The sequence below is a fragment of the Pteropus alecto genome, unplaced genomic scaffold (assembly GCF_000325575.1).
Source record: "Pteropus alecto unplaced genomic scaffold, ASM32557v1 scaffold45, whole genome shotgun sequence".
Taxonomy (NCBI): Eukaryota; Metazoa; Chordata; class Mammalia; order Chiroptera; family Pteropodidae; genus Pteropus; species Pteropus alecto.
The window spans coordinates 6,873,784-6,885,735 of NW_006442491.1; positions in this window are offsets into that span (position 1 = coordinate 6,873,784).

Genomic DNA, 11,952 nt, shown 5'->3' on the forward strand with positions numbered 1-11,952 from the left:
ATCTGTGTACATGGTGTCTGTGTGTGCATGCATGTGTGTGTGTCTGTGTGTGTGCCTGTGTGTGTGGTGTAGTGTATTTTCCCAGGGTTGTATTTGACAATTCAAAAGAAAAAAAGGAAATGTACTCAACAATGTCATATATATGCTCCCAGAAAGAGATTAAATGAGCTGAAGCTAACAAAAGGCTTGAATTTGGCAATGAGGAGGCCACATGTATCCTTTAGAAGAGAAGTTTCAGTTGAGAACTCAAGGAGGCACCAGATTCCAAGAGTCAAAGAGCAAGGCTGTGGTAAGAAAGTAGTGCCAAGGATTACTGACCATGCTTCAGAGAAAATCCAGCAATGAGAAGATTGTGAGTTTGACAGGAGAAAGAGCAGCTAAGATTAAGTTTTCTTATATTTGGTATGCTTGTGTTTTATGTTGATGGCTATTTGGGTTTTGGCATTGTTCCGTCTTATTGACTCTAAGAAAGTCTTATCATATAAGTAAGTTAAGGTGAAACATAGATACAAAAGAATGGCCAGGTCCCAGGACAGCTGGCAGGAGAAAGCTGAAGAGCTTCTTTTTGCCCTCTCTCCCCAAGACCCTCTTTTAATAATGTCCTTGAAAGACAAATGTCTTTTTTAAGAGATATAATTTCAAGATTTCTGCATGAAGAAAAAAATCAGCCACTGATCTGAGGAAGCCAACCACTACCCCCACTAACCTCCAGCCAGTGATAAGTAAGATACTTAAATACCTGTGCTGACTTGCCTGAAAGTCAAGGCACCAAAGCAAATCCCAAGTCTCAAAATAAAGAAGACACAGGAGGGCAAACATCATTTGGGGACACTGCAAGCTGGTGACCATAACCCAGCTGCTCTTCCAACTGCCTCCTCTTATTCTGTTAAGCCGGCCCTGTGCTGGCCTGCTCTTCTGTTTCATGCCTCCATTTCACCAGTATGGTTCCTGTTCTGAGACATTCTTACCTATACTCTTGGGCAGGTCCACCAGATATCTGCCCCCTAGTCTTAATCAACGAAAAAAGATTGGGGAAAATGGCTCATATCCTCTCTCTGCATTTCCACATTAGCCCCTAAAATAGAGACGATTGCCAGAACATTGCTTTGGGGAATTATATGTCCTACCTCTGAGTGGAACAAGTGACTGAGCAAGTCATTGACATGGGTGAATGGTCATTGTGCCTGCCTGGCTGGCCACCATCTTGCTGGTTCTGCTCCTGAAGTCGTTCTTAAGTTGGACATGTTCTCCCCTCTGTTACTGCCACAAGCAGGGTAAGCTCATGTGGTAGGGCTTGCTCAGCCCCCTCCCCGGGAGAGGCCACAGTTTTCTAGTCTCTCTAGAGACTAGCTGGATGAGAGGAAAAGTAAAGTAATTCAAGGACAAGTAACAGGAAGTTTCACCTTGGTCTGCAGTTCAAATTGCACACACTCCCTAACCCAGCTTTGCCAGCAAAGAGCTGACACTCTGTTTAATCTTCATCTGATTCTTACATCTTCCTTGCTCCAGAATCAGGAGGCATAGTAGAGAGCAATTAGTTGGAATCTCCAACCTCAACCTCTAGTACTGACAATGCCAGGCTTGTCATTAACTACCCTTAACCCCACTCCTCTGACCATGCTGTGGCCTATTTACCTCACATGTGGTCTGAGCGCCACTGAGGAGGCTATAGCTCCTTCTTAATCTCAAGAAAAAAAGTGCAATTTAACAAAAATTAAAAGTAAAATATTTAAATCTGGATTAGATCGGTACTTCTTAAACTTTAATGTTCACCTGAGTCATCTGGCTGGCTTGCTAAAAGGCAGAAACTAGTTTAGTAAGTCTAGGTGAGGCCCAAACGTTTGCATTTCTAACAAGCTCTGAAGTGATGCCAACGGCATTGACCACACTTTACACAGAAAGGGTTAGACCAGAGTTTCCCAAACTTGGCTGCACTTTGAAATCACCTAGGAATCTGAAAAATCCTGAAACCTAGTCCTTACCTGAGGTCAATTAAATCATAATCTCTGGCAGTAGAACACAGTAAACACTATTTTTTGAAACTTTCCCAGCTGATTCCAATGAGCGGCCACATTTGGGAATCACTGTTTTGAAATGATGAAAAGTTTTGCAAGGGCTAAATATAAATAAGAAATATCTGGAGGCTTTAGGTAATGCGGAGCCAAGGTCTTAGGCTAAATTAATAAAAGTAGATTTTCTAAAAAAAAAAAAAGAATAAATAAGTAAAAGTCAATAGTTTTCACCTTACTTTAACTGGATCATATGTCAAATTCAGTTTGGAAGGCTATATTTTAAGAAGGATATTGATCTCATGGACTGTCCTAAGAGAATAGTGAGCCATGTTATAAACAGAAATAAGATCATAACAGCTGTCTTCAAATAATCCAAGGACTGTTGAACACACATACACATACACACACACAACAACAACAACAACAACAACAACAACAACAACAAAACTAGACTGTACTACTCTTTCTCTTCTCGGTTGAAGAGGCATTGATATTAGCACATTTCAATTTAGATTTGCTTAGGTAAGTTTTCTCTCTCATTCAAGCAGATTCCAGGTTGGTTCTCACACCCATTTATGTCTGGACCCAGTAGTAAAAAGGCTGGATCTCAACCTGCGTCCTAATACATGTGCTTTGTCATATCTCTGATCTCTGTAATTACTTCCTTCTATTATACAGGTAGGTGTGTGAAATATACATAAAGCACCAGTAAGGGTGTGACTGAATTGAGACAGTATTGATTGCCCAATATGAGTAATAATGAGGATGGTCACTAAAGCATAAATCTTTGTCTACACAAACTTTAACAAAAATGCGTATTTTGATGACAATGTCAATTCATCTAGGAAAATTTGATTTAGAGAGGCCAAAATACATGAAAATACTATTGGCCTTAAAATGACTTCCTCGGGGTCCGTTTCAACATTTAACGTTATCCACGAAGCTGTAATGTCTCTTTGTTGAATTAGGAAGCATTCATAATCTGTTCAAGTTTTGTTTATGCTGTGTTTAAGATTTAATGAAGATGTGTTACCAGTAGCCAGAGACAAGAAAACTTAAATACTCTCTGCCTAAGAGCTTTTAAATGACCCTGGACCATTTTGTTCTGTGTGTAGCTGTGTCCCTAGATACTGACTCGAGATAGTTTTGAAAGTGAGAGTTAGAAAGAGCAGAAGAAAGGATGCATATGAATTAAATGGGGTTTACTAGTTTACACTCACTCACTCACTCACTCATTCACTCACTACTCACTCACTCACTCACTCACTCACTATGCTTTATTTTCCTGCCTTTCCCTAAGAGGAAACAGTGTTAGAAAAATAACCAAACAGCAAACTCTGGTTAAAGTGTACTTTAGTTTCTTAATTTATCAATTTCAATTATTAGCAATATCGCAATGGTAGATAAACTCATTCATTATTTCAGTAGGTGGTATGTGATGGGTTTAGATGTCAGAACATAGGTTAATGAGTCTAAATCCTGAATTCAAATTCTTATTCCTGCCATTTACTCCCCGTGTGAACAGGGAAATTGCCTAACTCATCCAGACCTCAGCTTCTTTATCAATAAAATGAGGATGATAAAACATGGCAGGATTGTGGGAGGATTAAATGAGGTTGGGTACGAAAGGTCACAATTTAATGCTTGGCATATAGGAACTACTCATTAACTGGTAGCCAGTTATATCTTCATCATTATAGTTCCATAAATATTCTTTTAATGTGTAAAACAAAGCCTTAAAGTAAATGCAAAATGTATTCTATAACTCACTGGTATGATGCCACCTAAAATTCACATTTTTAAAAAGTAATTTATTAAACACTAGTCAGAGACAACCACTCATCACAATCTTTATCATTCCCACATAACTACATGAACTTGACCTGTGTCTGGAATTCTTGGACTCTTTCTTTTACCATTGGTTACATCTCAAAGGCAGTCATGGTGAACATAAACCTTACTCTTCTTATGCCAACCAGTCTCTCTTCTTCCATTTCTCTTCCCTGCCCACCCCTATTCCAATTCCATCTCCCCTCTCTTCTTCATCTTTGCCAGGTATTCATAGTTTTGTTCTAAAACAGATGATTACTGGAAGAGCAAAGATAGGTTCTGGCAGATCTAAAGTCTGGTTCCTGTCTAAGCAGGAGCTCCTTCCCAGTGGCTTCATACTTTAGTAGTGTCACTGACAAATCAGAGGTCCTGACTGTGAAGCCCAGAACTACTCCTCCCTAGGCATACAGTCTTGACCCATCCTGACATCTTTGAGTTTCACATCCTTATCTATATGATGGGGATTATAATGCCTCATCTCAGAGTATATATCAGTACGGACTGACATAATACATATGATGAAAACACTTAAATCCAATATCAAAATTTAGGCATATGCCATTGTATTTCTTAGGCCTATATTTTTATTAACCAGAAATAATAGTGAAATTTGTAGAATGAGTTCCACACCTCTGTTTAAGTTATTTGAAATTCCACCCTGGGGATTGTCCATGAAGATGCTTAGAGCTGGCCTTAAATTCCAGATTGCAAGGGAAGAAGAGATTGAGAGAACTGATATTTGGTAAAAGACTTAAGAGGTCACAGTCAAGGTACCAAAGTATCATAATATTCTATTTAGGATTTTTTGACTTAAAGTATAAGATTAAACACATGCAAACACACACACACATGTACACACAAGCTCATGCACAAACATGCACTTCTTTCATTTTTAATAACAGAGGTGTGGTTCATATCAGCCAAGGGAAATGGTGATGGGAATGAGAATGGGATTGGGGAACATCAACTTTTACTTAACATAGGTTTGAGAAACCTGGGCTCCCAAGCTTCTATGTGAAGTTTTAAACCCAGATTCCAGCATTTATCATCTATGTCGTACTAAGTTATTTAAGCTTTGTGCCTCAGGTTTTTTTTTTATTAGTAAAATGGAGATAATAATAGTATTAACCTTATTAAGTTGCTGTGAGGCTTAAAGGAGACAATTCACATACATTGCCTAGCACTAAATTCCTGGCACTTAATGTGTTTATTAATTATCATTATAATTATTATTATAGTATGACTATCTAGTATCTTTTCTCCACTCTTCTTTACACAGGTCCCTCTCTTAATGAGGGGTGACAATGTCCCAAGATGGTAAATTATATTTTCCTGTGCAGGTAGGGTTTCCAATATAACTAAATTCTGCCCTGATGGCATATAGGCAAAATGTTTTTGCAGTGTTTCCAAAGTTCTTTAAAGTTCTTTAAAAATGGGTCTAATTCAGCTAGAAAAATACTTTACTCTTCCCTCTTCTTCCTGCTTTGAATTTTTATATAACGTCTAGAGCATGGCATCTATCTTAAGACCACAAAGCAAGCTAGATAGAGTGGAAGCCATGAGTAGAGAATACCAGACTTGGAAAAGGAAGTCTAAAATATTGATAGCATCATAGAGCTACCATGCCAATCCTGAATCGTCTCTTTGTAGACTTCTCTTGACTGAAAGAAAAATAACCCATATCTTTTTTAAGGTATTTTGCTTGATAAAATCATTATGCCGATAATGGGCCTAGCTTTATGCCAGATGCAGAATAAATCGAAAGCTCTGTGAATGTCAAGTTCTTGTCTGGAATGAAGAATTTCCTCTTTAACGAGACTTTAACTTAGAAGTGGAATGAAAAAATCCTGCTGCCCTTCTTTGCAACTTATCCTTGAAAAAGCACCTGATTTCCTTAAGACAAAAATGCTGTTAAAGAGAAGAGTATGGAATCCAGAAAAGGAAAAGAAATTAATAAAAAGCTAGCAATGTTGGAAAAAACAAAAAAGATAGCTTATAAGGGTATAATATAGGTCAGAGAAAAGTCAACTGAGGAAGACAAGAGTAGGATGAAGGAAGAACTAGCAAAGAAGGGAACTGTTATGAAGAAAAAAGAGATGGAAGGGCAGCACAATGACTCGTTCATTAATATATAGTTGTAAACAAAATGATAATGCCTTCCCTCAACATTTTAGTTCACATACCAACTTGTAAAATTTAAACTAGTTGTCCGCTCTGTTGATCATTCAACAAATATGTATCGAGTAGTGACTTGAAATAAAAGGGATCCTGAGCAGGTCAGACTGGTTAGGGAAGGACAAAGCTGATAGTTGTGCAGATGGTGACAGTGTTGGATTTTAGATCTATTTTGAAGATAGAGACAAAAGGATATACTAGTATTCGATGCAAACTATGAGAGAAAGAGAGACGCCAAGGCTTTTGGCTTAAGCCACTGAGTCGATAGTGGAACAATTTACTGAGATTCAGAAGGAATGGTGGCAGAACATTGTGGGGGTTATCACTCTCTCTCTCTCTCTCTTTGCCATTTTAAATTTGAGATACCTATTTAAGAGTCAAGTGGAGATGCTGAGCAGGCACTTTGAGATATAGGTCCTGGATCACAGAGCAGAAGTCTAGACAGGATATCAGAGATGGAATTTAAAGTGATGCAATTTCAGAGAATACCAAGAAAATAGGTGTAGTTGGAACTGTAGGAGTCTAACATTCAGAGGTCTAGAGAAAGAGGAAGAGTCAGGAAAAGAGACTAGAAGGAACAGACAGTAAGGAATGAGGGAAACTAAGCAGATATGATGCCCTAGATGAGAAAATGGTAAATGTTGCTGGGAGACCAAGTAGGATAAGAATGGAGACTTGAGTCTATGATTATGCTACCCTGAACAAGCCCAATCCCATCTGATATCTGAAGCTAAGCAGAGTCGGGCCTGGTTAGTACTTGGATGGGAGATCAGGTGCTGTAAGCATTAAAAAAAAAAAAAGGTGGGTAGGGGATTGTAAGCTGACAAGGTCCTTGCAATCTGTGAGGTCAACCAAGGGTTGCCTTGCCTGAAAAATTAAAAAAGAAAATAAAAAGAATGGAGACTTGTCTCCTTGCCTTGGTAAGATATAGATCACCGGCTATTTAATAAGAATGGTTATAGTGAAATAATGAGGGCAAAATCTTAGTTGGAACAGGCTGAAGAGAGACTGGGAGATTAAATAGTAGAGGGAATAGTAGAGATGACGATTTCAATTTTGCGCCAAAAGAGGACATGTCAGGGAATGAAGTAGAAGATTTTGTGGGGTCAGTGGGAGTTTTTAAAACTTGTCTTTTTTTAATCGCTTTTATTTATATCCCCAAGGTAATTACTTTGTAAAGGGAAGAAAGTGATGTCGTCATAAATGAAAGTAGACGATTTCAGGAGTAAGTCTCTAAGAAGGTAAAAGGGGGTACAATCCAGAACCCAAGCGGAGGTTAAACAAACCGTTCAGTGCAGGAGTGAATCAATCACCTAAAGATGGGGAAGATTATTTTATTAGGAAATTTCAGTGAGTTTTGCTGCTGGTTAAAGCCAATCCTAGTTAGTAAACTGTCTTTGTTTGAATTCCTCCAGAGGCCAATACTGAAAACTCTGGGAGATGGTGCAGAACATGCCTTAGAGTTAGCCCATCTGCAGGGTGCAGGACTTGGGGTATATATCTACCTATCTCCATCAGTTACTGGTGGTGAGTTTCTCTCAGGGGCCTTTAATTCCCTGGCAAGTCCAGTCTGTACACAGGCAGTGTGCTACAGGGGGCAAGAAATGTGCTCTGGCAGAGATGCAGGTGTTAAAAGTTGAAGGTGAAACTTGTGGGGCAATGGGATATGGGTGACATCTTGACAGCATCTGCTAAATTAGTGAAGGGCCATAGTTATATTTTGTCTTGTTTCACTGGCAGTAAAGAAGGAGGTAGACATTTCCTCTCCTGGTCCTGTCACAGAGTTCAGAGCAGTACGAGTGGCCAGTTGCTAAGACTACTCTCCCTTCCCTTGTCTTCACCCTAGGTGCTTGGAACCAGGATAAGAGGTCAAAACATCACTTTGCATGCATTATCTCATTTAATTCTCATACAATGCCTGTGCCAAGGGGATCATTAGCTTCATTTCACAGAAGAAAAAACAAGTCTTAGAGGTTTTTCAAGATCACATCTTTAGTACATAATAAAGCTAGAATATCAGAGCTCTCGGACTCCAACCCTCCAGCTCTTAATTTGTGTTCTCAGATAACCAGATCCAGGTATAGTGTGTACCTGGTCCCCACCTGTCAGGAAAAAGTGATCAGATCTTACTCTGGCAATCTCTTTGAAGGACAATTTGTTTGGAGACCACTCAACATAATGTGTCTGATTTTATTTAGGTATTGTATTTCCTTAATTTGTGGGCAGACTTTTCCAAGTGGAAAAATTATATAAAATAAAATATTTGAAAAGCATCTCACACTTTGATTGAGTCATTAAAAAGAAAAGTCATTAATAATGCATTTACTTTGATTATACTTTCAGTCACTGAGAGCTGTCAATGGAGAATTACTATTCTCTTCTGACAAAGTCAAAGTCATATAGGGGTCTCTAACAATGCACATGATTGTTCTAGCATTATAAAAGTGGGAAATTGTTCTCTCATGGAAAATGCATTTTAAGGCCATGGGGCATCATTAACATTTTGGAAGGATTGTGGTCCAAGGTTGGGGTGAGGTGGGAAGTAGATAGAGAATAGAGCCTAAAATAAATGAGAAACCACCAACCAGTTTAAGATGGTTTGCTAAACACCTCCCCTGACCTCCCTTTGTCAAAGCAGCATTTTTTTTTAAATAAAATCATTCCAATATGCTCCCCTATGCTAGTAAATTCTCTATTGATCTTTCTGGTCTGCTTAATTAAAAAGAAAGTTGCAATGTAAATGCAGACAGCTTTTAGATCTTAAGATGCACACCTTTTTCTTCTCTAAAAATACAAAAGCACTGTAACAATTGGATTCTGAAATTGACTCAGGTATTCTGGGCCCAGAGCCAAAGTCCATATGTGTGTAGTGAAGAACTCAGCACTTATTTGGGTGAGTGTATCAACAGGCAATAACTCTCCCAGCTGCTCTCTAGGATGGAGTTTACAGGCTACTTAGAAGGACAAAAAGAAACAATCTGCAATAAACATTTAACGTTATGCAGAAGCCCTCAATATCCAGAGGCAGCCAAGGATAAGAGCAGAAATCATGGATCCCTTCTCCTGTGAAAGGCCTCCAGCACTGGAAACCACAGGATGTCTAACCATGGGGCTCGCAGGGCCTCCAGGAGACCAGGAAAATGAAGGCCAAAAGATGTACTAGGCTGAGAAAAATCTTCACCCCAGTAAGGCTACTTTCATTCTAGCATAAGTGCAGCTGTTGTCATGTGTAAGCTTTCAGCATTAGAGCAGCACTTTTTTTTTTTTTTAACTGAACTCTGTAGGGATATACTGTGCCAGCACCTCAAATTCATTAAAAATTCATTAACATTCACTCATGGAGTTGCCATTTATTTGCTGCATAGCATTTTCTGGTAACACTACAGAAAGAAATAAATGAGACTTTCTTCTTTGGGATCAGAAACCAAATTTCTTTCCGGGCTGTGTAGTTATGGTCTTGGTAGGCCAGAATATTACTTTCTCCATGTCATGTGTGTGAGGGTCTATGGGCGCCCAGTCCAATGATGATGAGTCAATGAATACTTATAGACTGTTACTACTTTGACTGGGTAAGGGAGCATGGTGGTCCAGCATCTGCTCTTCTATTTGCTTGTTTGTTTTTCAACTTTTACTGTGGAACATGTTCAAAATTAGAAAAAATTAGAAAAAAATTCATTTAAGCCTCTATTCATTTCCCTCTTGCCTGTAACTTTTGAACCAAATGTCAGACATTATATTATATTGCCAACATATATTCCAGGTATATGTTTCTAAATGAGGAAGACATTTTCTTTTTTTAAAGAGTGGGAAAGGTGAATAGGTATAGTACCATTCATATAAAAATTAACAATAATTCCTTAAGATCATTAAACACCATGTTAGGATTCAGATTTCAAATTTTGTCATAAAATTCATATTTTTAAACATTTTGTGTGTGTATCAAACAAGATCCAAATATGAATTTTGATAGGAAGTGATTTGGTAGGTCTGTGTTTGTTTTTGACTACAAGAAGCATAATATAATTACGATTATAAAAATACTATGGAAAATAATTCTGTGTGATATCTTTGCAGCCATCAGGCAGAATGAATAAATGATATTTTGTTCTATTTGCTTCAGATTGGATATCTTTTAAGTCTCATTTTCTATAGGTTTTCTTCTCTGTTCTCTCTCTCTCTTTCTTTTTCTCTTCTAATGTATATGTTGCAAAAAGCAGGTCATTTGGTCTATAGAATTTTCTTGTGTGAATTTTTTGGCCCCATGGTATAATTCAATATGTTTCTCTCTTCTCTGTATTGCCTATAAATTGGTAGTTATAGCTAGAGCATTGACCCAATTTAGGTTCTATTATTTTTTTTTTGTTTAGGAGATGTGGATGGTTAAACTACTTTATAAGTAGTGACATATAAGAAGCACATAAAGTTTAGTGGTGTGTGTGTGTGTGTGTGTGTGCATGTGTCATGTTGGCATCTGTGGATAAGCACTGCCTAGATCCTTTAAATTATTAGGGTTGCAAAATTGGCGACTGCCTCATTCTGTCATTGCTCTTTCGCTTGTTAAAGGAATGATTCTATAAAGAAAAACTTCCCTCCATCTAATCTTTTGTTACCAAGTCTATATGTGTTTTTCAAAGCCAGAGCAACACATTCCTTTTCTCATACCAACTCATCTGCCTGTGCACTAAAGATGAAAGGAAAAGCAGAATTTTTTTCCAATTATTGTTGTTATGAAATAACATTGACATGTACAAGTTATAAAGAGTAATATAATAAGCAATCTGATGACTAGGAATCTTCTCACTGTTGTTTTAATTTGTATTTCCCTGATTACTAATGAGGATAAGTGGTTTTTTCATGTGTTTACTGGCCAGGAGACATTTTAACTGGCTTCTGGTTTTCTGTTATTAAAGACCAAGAGTATCAGATTCCACATGGGCAAGGGGAGGAGAGGGCAAAGGTTCCAGCCACGCACACCACTGCAGACTGTCTTATCCTCACTGCAGGTCAGTGTGGGCAGTGTTGGGAAGGAGAGTGTTTTCCATATGAGAACACTGTTGGGCAGGCAACATGACAGGGAAAAAAATGCTAGACTGGAGGTGAAAAGGTGATGGTGAGAAGTCTCAACATCTGTCAGAGGAGGAGATCTGAGCATCAAAGCAGCCTCGTGTTGCCTGAAGAATTAAACTGAAGAACCTTTGCACATGTGTGTGCTCTCTTGGGTTGAGTAAAAAAGATAAAGAGTACAAGAGGGTTTATAAGAGGGAAGAATGTGGCAGGAAAATAAAGGCAAGCAACCCTGGAGATACTCAACAACCACAGTTTCAAACGCCATAGGAATCAAGCAGACAATAAAAATGAAAGCAGGAGACCTAGTACACTACAGAGTGAAAGAGGTGGTAACCGTGGCCACCTGGAGACATCCCAACCCATCAGCTTTATCTTGACTAGCTGGAATGTAGGCCTAGTGTTGCCTAGATGCTTGAGGAGTTGGAAATCTAGATTTTATATAGAATCTCTTGATTTTTAAAAGCAGCATTTTGTTTTTATTTTGTTTTGTTTTAACATTGTGCTAACCGAACAATATATCTGTAGCCAAATTCAGCCCTCTTGGGTCTACAGGTTGCTATCTTTGCATCTGAGGTTTGGACTCTCCCTAGGACCAACAAAATGTTCTTTAGTCACGGACCTGGGGGCCTGCTCCATGTTCCCCTGGCCTCACTCTAGACATGATCACATTCATTGATTAGGAAGAAGTTATTTCCATTTCATGTGCCTTCAAACGTAATCATGAAGATTTTTTTCGACTTTGGGTATGACTCAGCAAGCTTCAAACTATTTTCTTCTTTGTTCAGTTATTTTGGTTTAGGATTTTTCCAGCATTCAGCTATTCAGCTGAGGTGTCTAAAGTGCTTTTATATGTACATATTTATATATA